The following is a 10,969-nucleotide window of genomic DNA, read 5'->3' on the forward strand; positions in this document are numbered from 1 at the left end:
ATTTAAATGTGATACATTTACATATACATATAAATATAAATAAATACTGAACTGTGGGATCTCAAAACCAAACAAAGTTATTTTCATGCCACAGCGAAGAACCTGCTTCAGACAGGAGGATGGATGCAATTCTGATTAACCCTCCACAGGTTTAACAGTTTAACAGGGCTATCGACCTTCCAATTAGATCAAGCCCAAAGCAGTGCAGTTTTTATTCAGTGTGAAACACAACTGAACTAGGAGCCTTCCTGACCAACTGTTCCTTTGAAGCATGGTTTGTATTCACTACTATTTAAATTTGGTGCAGAATGCAAACTGTGTTGCTTGGTTGGATCCGCTCAAACTCCCAAGTAAATGCAATCCAGGCCAAATGCAGCAGACTTTGCATTCAGCATCAAATTTAAACAGCACCAAATGCAAATTGCAAATGCAAAGGAACAGTAGGGAGTCCTATAAGGCTCCCAATTCTTCCTTTGCATCCACATATCCGATGTTAATATCTAATGTAATGACACATCAGGCAAATAACAGGTGGACAAGGCTGGAGGAAAAGTGTTGTGACTTGTGAATCAAATTAGGAACCTAGCCTAGTTGGCCAGATTTGGCCCACAGGCCAGAAGTTCCCAACCCATGTTCTATGCCATGTGAAAGAAAGGCAGAACTTTCCAATATACCATATAAAGTCACATTTTCCTGCAGTCACTGACATAGAAGTTAGTCATCTCAGTTATTCACAACTGATTGATAATGTGAACAATTTCAATTTAGGAAAGAAAATCTGAATACAAAAAAGGCTCCTGGAAATACGCAAAGTTGTTATTATTATTCCATATTATCACCATAGTCTTCTAAAAACATGTTCCTTTATAAGAAGTATTCATCACTGCTGACTTGTCAGGCCTTTCCCTCCTCACTCAGTACCAAAGTTATTTCTTTTCAGTTAACTGGAGAAGGCCGTTAGTCAATAGCACTAGTAGGCAGGACAAAGTACCTGTGCAGACCTAAGGATGTGTACAGGATTCTTGGAGCAGAAAGGCCAACCATCTGTGTGTTCTTCCTGCTCTGCCTCCTGATAAAAGCAGTCATAGTTAATCTGGCCAAGTTGGTAAGAGGAATGAAAAGGAGTTTTCCATCCAGCCTTAAAGAAGCAGTGTTGAGACTTAGCATCAGGGTTCAGATAGGTTTTATAGTACAGTCAAACCTCGGTTGTCTAACATAATCTGTTCCAGAAGACCATTCAGGTTCTGAAACGCTCGACAACCAGGGCACGGCTTCCGATTGGTTGCAAGAGCTTCTTGCACTCAAGCAGAAGCCGCATCAGACGTTCAGGTTCCGAAAAACGTTCGAAAACCGGAGCATTTACTTCCTGGTGTTCGGGAGCTGAAACGTTAAAAAACGGAGTCGTTCAAGAACCAAGGTTTGACTGTACCTAATATTCTATTAAGGGATGCGGGTGGCACTGTGGGTAAAACCTCAGTGCCTAGGACTTGCCGATCGTATGGTCGGCGGTTCGAATCCCCGCGGCGGGGTGAGCTCCTGTCTTTCGGTCCCAGCTCCTGCCCACCTAGCAGTTCGAAAGCACCCCTAAGTGCAAGTAGATAAATAGGTACCACTTTATAGCGGGAAGGTAAACAGCGTTTCCGTGTGCTGCGCTGGTGCTGGCTCGCCAGAGCAGCTTCGTCACGCTGGCCACGTGACCCGGAAGTGTCTCTGGACAGCGCTGGCTCCCGGCCTCTTAAGTGAGATGAGCGCACAACCCTAGAGTCGGACACGACTGGCCCGTACGGGCAGGGGTACCTTTACCTTTACCTTTAATATTCTATTTTGGGGCAACGTGCTCAAGCATAGGGTGATGTTTCAACTCCAAATTTTCCAGGATTATATGGATTATCTAGAGACATTACAATACATCTTTAAATCCAGTTATGGGATGGAAAGTTTTGCTCAAACATTTTTAAAAACAGCTGCACAAGCAGTGTTGGGTATAGGTTTTAAAGCCCTAAACAGCTTAGGACCAGGTTACCTTAGAGACCTCTCTCTTTGAGAAGCCTGCCTAGGAATTAAGATTAATGTCAAAGACCTTGTTCTGGATACCATTTCAGGAGATTTGGCAAGTGAGCAAAAGAGATAGTGCCTTTGCTGTGGCTATGTCACAATGCCCTGCTAATTGAAATTGCTTAGGTTCCCTCTCTGTGTATCTTTCACTGGAAATTGCCCTTTTTTGCTGGTATTTGAGCCCTATCTGCTCCTGGAAAAAAATCTGATTTTACCAGAGTAACCAATGGCTTGGCTACATTGCAAATGTATTATTGCAATGTGCTCCATGTGGAGCTACCTTTGAAAATACCAGCTGCTGGAAATTGCAGGAGGGGAGAGTGCTCTTGTGCTCAGGTTCTGTTTGCAGGTTTCCCATGGGCATCTGGTTGGCCACTGTGAGAACAATATGCTGGAACAGATGGTCTGCCAGCCTGACGCAAGTTCTTCTTACGTTTTTAAAAGTATTTGGAAGTTTCAGAGGTCCAGAATGTCATGGCCAATCTGTCGACCAGAGCCACTTATTACAACAGTTTCCGTGGCTGTTGGTCTGCTTTTGGTTCCAATTCAAAATGCCCTGAACAACTTGGGAATACGGTACCTTTAGGTCCGCCAGCTGATTATAATCTTCTGGAGACACACTCCTTTGCATTCCACCAACATTTGAGTTGCCTTTGGTTAAAACACAGAAAAGTGTTGTTTTGATTGCCCACATAAGCTTTCCTAGAGACGCCTGTATTGTTCTTTCTTTGCCAGCCTTCCAACTCAGTATAAAACCCTTTTTGCTCCATCAGCTTTTTATTTATAACATTTTAATCTTTCACTTTCTATTTTATTTTTAATTGAAATATTCTCAATAAACAAGAATGAAAAATAACATTCTGCCCTTCCTTTCCTCACGCAAAGTCTAAGGTGGTTAACACAGAGAAACTTAAAGCATTATAAAGGGAAAGGGAAAGGGACCCCTGACCATTAGGCCGACTCTGGGGTTGTGGTGCTCATCTCGCTTTATTGGCCGAGGGAGCCGGCGTACAGTTTCCGGGTCATGTGGCCAGCATGACTAAGCTGCTTCTGGCGAACCAGAGCAGCGCACGGAAACGCCGTTTACCTTCCCGCCAGAACGGTACCTATTTATCTACAGCGGTACCTCAGGTTAAGTACTTAATTTGTTCTGGTGGTCCGTTCTTAACCTGAAACTGTTCTTAACCTGAAGCACCACTTTAGCTAATGGGGCCTCCTGCTGCTGCTGCGCCACCAGAGCACGATTTCTGTTCTCATCCTGAAGCAAAGTTCTTAACCCGAGGTACTATTTCTGGGTTAGAGGAGTCTGTAACCTGAAGCATATGTAACCCGAGGTACCACTGTACTTGCACTTTGACGTGCTTTCGAACTGCTAGGTTGGCAGAAGCAGGGACCGAGCAACGGGAGCTCACCCCATTGCGGGGATTCGAATCGCTGACCTTCTGATTGGCAAGTCCTAGGCTCTGTTGTTTAACCCACAGCGCCACCCACGTCCCTGAAAGCATTATAATACAAGTGTAAAAAAACAATGCCGAGAATATAAAAGGAAAAATAGAAAGCATCCACTAAAACCATTTCTACTAAAACAATATATGGTAGAATTAGAACATAAGAACGTAAGAGGAGCCTGCTGCTGCTAAGGGCCCATCTAGTCCAGCATCCTATTCTCACAGCAGCCAACCAGAGGCATGCGGGAAGCCAGGAAGCAGGATTCAAGCACATGAGTACTCTCTACACCTGTGGCCCTCGGCAACTGGCATTTAAAAAACACTGCTGCCTCTAACCATGGTGGCAGCACTTAGCCATTGTGGCTAGTAGCCATAAATAGCTCTCCCCTCCATTAATTTGTTGAATCCTCTTTTAAAATCATCCAAGTTGGTGGTCATCACTGCCTCCTGGGGGAACATTTTCCATAGTTTAACTATGCACTGTGTTAAGAAATACTTTCTTTTATCTGTCCTGAACTCCATATACTTAAGCAGTAGCAGACCTTGAGGCCTCGAATTTCAGCGGCGCCTTGTGCAATGCCAAAATTTGATGCCCCGTGCCTCTTACCTTTCATTCTACATCATAGCTGTGATACCCCCTGTGGTGCTCCCAAGGCTCTGCGCCTAAATCAGCCTCTGACTTAAGGATCAAGAGCTTTCCTAAAAAGTAAAGGTGATCAACATGGCAGTAAAGCAGACCTCACATGGGAGGGAGTTCCAGAACCACGGGTAGCCACTGCAAAAGCGCTCTCCGGTCCAGGGGTGGGAAATCTGTAGCCTCGGTTTTTGTATGCAATCCGTTCCAGAAGACCGTTCAGGTTCTGAAACGTTCGAAAACTCAAAAGCCGACAGCTAGGCCTCAGGATCTTGCACTCAGCGGAAGCCGTGTGGCAAGTTCGACTTCAAGGCGTGTTCAAAAACTGAAGCATTTACTTCAGGGTTTACAGCGTTTGGGAACCGAAATGTATGTGAACAGAGACGTTCGAAAACCGAGGTACCACTGTATTGCTCTCATTAGCTCCAGCCAGCACAGTCAATGTTCGTGGGTGATTGTTGTCCAGCAAGATCTGGAAGGCCACAATCAGGTTCCCCACCCTAGCTCTAATCCCAACCAAATGTATTTTGGAGGAGGCCACAACATGCAAAGGGGTCTACTCAAGCTCTCAGTGAGTAATTGGCATAAAATGGTTAAACTTTAATCTGCTGAATTGTTAATTGCATTCAAGTCTTTATCTGAATTTTTGTTTACTGCTTCACTCTTTTACTGCTCTCATAACTTTTTAAAACTTCCATGAGACTTTTTAATGGAAAGTGAGGGTAATACATTTTGATGAATATGTTTAATAAATGCAGGTGTAACACTCCCAGTTAGCTCAGGAATGGATCTTGCACTCCCTTCCCAATCCCTCCTTCTGGAGTGCAAATTTCCACCACCTGCCTAATTAGGGCTTTCCCTTAACCATAATTTGGAGCTGGGTTCAAACCGCAGTTTGAAATCTTCATTAAGTGGGAACGCTGAATAGTCCTGACCATGGTGTACATCTCTGCCAATGTGATGCTTAATTATAATTAAGTTGTGACAGGAATTCACACTCCTGGGACTGGAGGGAGGTTACAGTCCCATGGCCTGCTCCCAAGTGCTAGGCAAACTGGGAGCATTATGCCTCCACAAGACTCAAGCAGAATGAAGGCAGACCTTGGATACTGCAAATTTGTCCAAATGTAGTACAAATCAGAATCCTTCATCCTTAACCAAATAAACAGTAACTCACCCTATTATTCTAAGACAGGATGGGGCAGAAATCCAAGAGGAGTAATTGTCCTACTTCACATATGAAGAAAAATGAGTGAAGTCAAAACCTAATGCTTTAAAGCACAACAAAGAAAATGAAGGTTGCAACCCCTATATCCACTGACTGTGAGAAAGCCTCAGTGAATTCCATGGTACTTACTTTCAAATAGACGTGTATAGGTATGAACTTTGGTGTCTGTGTCAGATCTTTTTAAAGGTATATTTATCCTGTTGTCATTTTCTATGAAATCTTATTTTCATGTTTCACAATAACTTAAAACATAATATTGGACCTTAATATTGATGTTTTTGCTTTAATTCTGGTTGTCTATGCAAAATCATATTTTGATATTCCAAAATGCATTTTTAGCATGAATAAATGGCATATACTGAGAACAAGTGAAATGAAATGTCAACAAGCGTGATTCATCTGCTTTCCTTCTTTTTTGTGCTAATCTAAAAGGCATACTACTCTAACAGATTAATTTCCCCACCCATTAGTCCTCATACAAAGCCTTCCCTGTGAAGAACTAAAGCCTTAAATATGTCAAGACACACAACATGAATAGTACCATTGAACTAAATATTCACATTCAGAATAGGAGCGTATGCACATTCTGTAGTCCAATATTGCAGTAAGATGTAAAAGCTACTCATATGTAAAAGCTTAATTTCTAAAATTTCAAAACCTTAGCAATACATTCTACAAAGATACAATTGGGTGGAACTGCGCCATTTACAAAATGAAAGCTTATATAGAAGCAGACTATTAAAAAAAACTCTCAAGACCAAACTGCTCTAATGGTTGCCTTTGCACCCAAACAAGTGTACCGAAAATCTGAAGTTTCAAAAATCACTATTTGACAAACAGCAAACCAAAGAAAACCAGTGAGATGTTTGTGTACATGTTCTGTAAGGCATAGCAAACAATTTTTCACAAACCACCTCAGACATTTCCTATAGCACAGTGCTATGGGAAAATTGAGTTAAAGGTTCTTCTGGTTTTTGTAACAACAACATTGCTAAATAAGGCTCGCAGTCCTGAAATTATATCATTACCCAAGGATCCACCAACATAAAATTGGTATCCCAACAGGAACAGACATGAAAGTAATTCAGTGGCTGGCTAGCACAAAATTGGCCAGTTGTATGACTAGAACTTAAACCTTTCTTCACCTTTCTCAAGACAGTGAAATCAAGCTAAAATTAAATTCTGGGGAAAGTAAATAAGAATGGTGTCCAATACATTTCCTTCTAATAGGCCTGGCGCTGTGGGTAAAACCTCAGCGTCTAGGACTTGCCGATCGCATGGTCGGCGGTTCGAATCCCCGCGGCGGGGTGCGCTCCCATCGTTCGGTCCCAGCGCCTGCCCACCTAGCAGTTCGAAAGCACCCCCGTGTGCAAGTAGATAAATAGGGACCGCTTACCAGCGGGAAGGTAAACGGCGTTCCGTGTGCTGCGCTGGCTCGCCAGATGCAGCTTGTCACGCTGGCCACGTGACCCGGAAGTGTCTGCGGACAGCGCTGGCTCCCGGCCTATAGAGTGAGATGAGCGCACAACCCTAGAGTCTGGCAAGACTGGCCCGTACGGGCAGGGGTACCTTTACCTTTACCTTTTATTCCAACAGTTTTAAGGACATGCAAGTTTAATTTTTTTTAAAATGATATGAAAGTAAGGAATTATACTTTATTTTCCTAACTCCTGCCACAAATGGCAGCCCAATAAATGACAAGTTCTGCATCACAAGATTTTCTAGTGGAGCCCACCAAAGCAGAATTGGAAGTAATGTTTCAAACTCCTAGGCACCAGCATCATATTAATAGAAATTGGATAAATTCTCAGCATTTCCCCCAAGGGACAGTAGAGCTCCCAGTCTTGCTTACAACATATGCAACACAATAATTTCAAATAGTGGCATCTATCAAAATTAGACGATTGTGTTATTTGTTTAAAGCTTTAGATGGCACACAGTACAAGGGGGGGGGGGACCCTTATTGAAGTTTGGAGAATTAAGCAACCACTACCATGGAGGCTCAGTGCCACAGACCATCAGGAAAGGCAAACAGGCCCAAAAGGATATGCATCTTTACTCAGAAGCAAGTCCCACTGAATTCAATGGGGCTTATTCCCAACTGTCTAACTCCTTAGTATCGGGGGCGGGGGGAGTAAGTATTTTCCAAGTGAAAAAAGAAAAATGTAAAGTTGATAATAAGACAAACAAAAACAAAATTGAGGAGGAAATTGCTGAAGCTATCAAAGCTAGGCATCATTTCAGTGGAATTTACTTCTGGGGGGAAAGGGATTCGTCCTCATTTTTGTAAATAGGTCATACTGTTTGAAGGAAGAGTAGTTGACCATGATTCTTGTAAAGTTAAATAGTAAATACATCCATAGTAGCACTTTTAGTAAATAAATGTTAAACAGCAACTCTTCACTTCAACCATAACAAGCCAATATATCATATTACATCTGTTAATACAGTTTTAGTGCTGCTCCGACTGAAACAGGTAATAATATTAGACTGGTCTCTACTTTCAGTTACTGTGTGTGAATAATTTGACTCCAATACAAATACTGGCCACCAAGTTTCGAATTCAGATTTCTTAAAGTAATTACTAGTTTCCCCAATATAATTGCTACCTCATCAGTAATACTGAAAACAGACTTTCCCGCCCTCCACACACCAACTGGGACCACTGTAATCGCTATACCGCATCCAGGCTTATGAGTATGAATGTTGTATAACAAGCACCTTTTGTCACCCTGATATCAACAAGTCCTAAAGAGACCCACCCCTCCAGTTCGACAACAGACTGCCAATTCAATATCACCAGGCTATAATGCCCATTCACCCTACAATACCCATATGGACTCAATGTCTCTACCTTCCAGCCCATGGCAGAAAGATTTCTCATGTTCTTCATGTCAATATAGCCTCTGTTCTCTATACATGGCTGACATCATTGTTCAAAAGGCTTCATGCCTACACTGGTACATCATGGGATTTTTCTGCTCCCTGCCCCCAATCTACACACAACCCATAGTAATGATGCAGTGCAGGCATCACCCCCCACTCTGAACACACACACACCCAGGCTGATGTGACCCAACTCTTACATATGCAGACTGAACGAAGATGTTCACCCCCCACGGCTCCCACATTCACATCTCTGTCACCCAAAATAAAAAGCAAGGTACCACAAACTCCTGCCCCACTAGATTAATACTTGTCAGCAAATTCCACTGCCCCATAAGATACAACAACCCCTTCCCCTTTTGAGTCACTGAGATGATTCATGCCCCCCCCATCGCCTGTAATAACATACTTCTAACTAAGCACAAAACACACAAACACATACACCGTGCAAGACCAGATGACCTCAGACCATGGCAAACTGGGATGGCGGGGAGGCGAAGGAGAGAAAGAATATCAGCAGCCCAGGATATCCTCCTCTTCGCAAAACATGCTCCCAAACAGCAACATCCTCCTCCTCCTCCTCCTCCTCCTCCCAGTCAAAACGCCACCCCATTTTCGCCCCCGATCTAAGAATTAAGACTGTACGTTCAGAGCGTGTGCTTTTCACCCCAAGCGACCCTGCCACGACTAAACCCGGCCGGCCAAGTGACCTCCCGCAAACGAGGAAGGTATGATTATGATTATTATTAACATACCACCTATAACTTCACGCGTGTAGCAGGAGCATCGCTAATGGCAGCCGGACGCGGATGCGTGTCGGGCCGGCGCGCGAAGGTGCGCCCGCCCGCCCGCCCGGGAGGGGAAGGCATCTACATAAAACCGATGCCCAGCCAGCATCCGCGCCCGCACGTCCCGCGTGTGCACGGAGCTCGCTGTCACGCAACCACTCCTTCAGACGGCGCGGGCGACCTATCCCCTCCTTCCACATCGAGGCTGTGGAGCGATAGGGCCAGCTGGGAGGAGGGGGAGGGGGAGGGGGAGACGGTGACAGAATCCCACTTTCCCCCGCCTGGGTTACACCCATCCAGCGCCCACCCTGCTCCCCCCTTTTCCCCTCTCGCCAATCCCACACTCACCTCCTGAGGGGCGTCGGGGTGGGGGCGTGAGTGGGGCGGGGGGCGTCCGGCTGCCTCCGGGGCGCGGCAGCTCCACCTCCTTCCCTTCCTCGGAGGGTTTCTTTTCTGGGGTGGGGTGGGGTGGGGGGTGAGGGAGGGGCTGCGAGGCGGAGGGAGCGGGGAGCCTTCCCTGCCTCCCTCACCACATCCCGAAAGCGACGAGGAGGAGGAGGAGGAGGAGCGGCTCCTTCCTCCCTCCACACAGACACAAGCCAAGGCGGGGAGGGGGCGGGGAGGCGATGCTGCTGCTGACGGGGGGACCGTGGAGGGGATGGCGGCTGGACCCCCCCCCTCACAACGCCCGCCTCCTCCTCAGTCAAGTCAGTCAGTCAGCCCGGCCGCTTTTGTTTTGGTTCCTCCCCCCCCCCCTCACCACACACACCTCACCAATCAAGGGAGAAGCAAATGACGAGATAGTGAGGAGGAGGAGGAGGGAGTGCGCGCACGCACGCGCGCCACCCTCTTTCACACACATGCGCGGGCGCGCGCGCGACGGCGGGGTTTGGGATATAGAAAAGGGGAGGGGGAGTCGGCGGCACCGCCTCGCGCTTCTCCTGATCCTTCTTCTTCTTCTTCTTCAGGGCTACCCCCCGCGCGCATGCGCCTGCCGCGCACGCGCCACGCGCCTGCCAGGGCCGGGCGGCGAGGGGAGGCTGGTGCGCGCGCACTCTCTCTCCGTTTTCCCCCTCGGGGAAAGGAGGAAGGAGGGGCGGCGGCGGCAGCAACAGCAGGAGCCGCAGCTGATTGCCAGCGCACAGGTGGTGGGTGGGGTTAGGAAGCGCCTCCCTTGGCTGGCCGGCGCGGGTGCGCGCGGGACGGGGGGGGTGTGGCCGCTCGGCTTCCTCCCTTCCCGGTCTGCGAGCCGCCGCCCCACCGCCACCGCCTCCTTTGCACGTTTCTCCCGCTCAAGGCACGCCCCTGACCCTTCAGGAGTAAGGGTCTCCATCTCTCGAAATAGAGCGGGGTGGGTCTTCACGAACCGGGGGTGCTCCCTAAAGGAAGAGGGAAGGAAGCATTGCCATGAATAGTGGAGTGGGTGGGTAAAGAGGCGTACCTGGGGGTTGGGGAAACCTCCCAGGTTTTTTTGGGGGGGGGAATGAGAGGCACAAATACAAGATGGGTGACACCTGGCTTGAGAGCACTACATGTGAAAAGGATCTAGGAGTCTTGGTTGACCACAAACTTGACATGAGCCAACAGTGTGACGCGGCAGCTAAAAAAGCCAATGCAATTCTGGGCTGCATCAATAGGAGTATAGCATCTAGATCAAGGGAAGTAATAGTGCCACTGTATTCTGCTCTGGTCAGACCTCACCTGGAGTACTGTGTCCAGTTCTGGGCGCCACAGTTCAAGAAGGACACTGACAAACTGGAACGTGTCCAGAGGAGGGCAACCAAAATGGTCAAAGGCCTGGAAACGATGCCTTATGAGGAACGGCTAAGGGAGCTGGGCATGTTTAGCCTGGAGAAGAGGAGGTTAAGGGGTGATATGATAGCCATGTTCAAATATATAAAAGGATGTCACATAGAGGAGGAAGAAAGGT

General features: G+C 46.8%; 1 protein-coding gene across 9 annotated transcripts in view; it reads right to left on the reverse strand.

Annotated features, from left to right (window-relative positions):
- TANC2 (tetratricopeptide repeat, ankyrin repeat and coiled-coil containing 2) overlaps positions 1 to 9,934 on the reverse strand; it is a 193,489-nt gene extending 183,555 nt beyond the window's left edge. For 3 of the 9 annotated variants that reach the window (XM_053363718.1, XM_053363721.1, XM_053363714.1), the window contains exon 1: positions 9,809 to 9,934. The gene's annotated coding sequence lies outside the window, so the exon portion shown is untranslated. Of the gene's footprint in view, positions 1 to 9,006; positions 9,091 to 9,387; positions 9,479 to 9,808 lie in introns of those variants that run through there. The other 6 variants (XM_053363720.1, XM_053363716.1, XM_053363717.1 and 3 more) reach the window with 5 other exon arrangements.
- Between the last annotated feature and the right edge of the window lie 1,035 nt (positions 9,935 to 10,969).

This window comes from Podarcis raffonei, chromosome 13 (assembly GCF_027172205.1).
Source record: "Podarcis raffonei isolate rPodRaf1 chromosome 13, rPodRaf1.pri, whole genome shotgun sequence".
NCBI classification, from domain to species: Eukaryota; Metazoa; Chordata; class Lepidosauria; order Squamata; family Lacertidae; genus Podarcis; species Podarcis raffonei.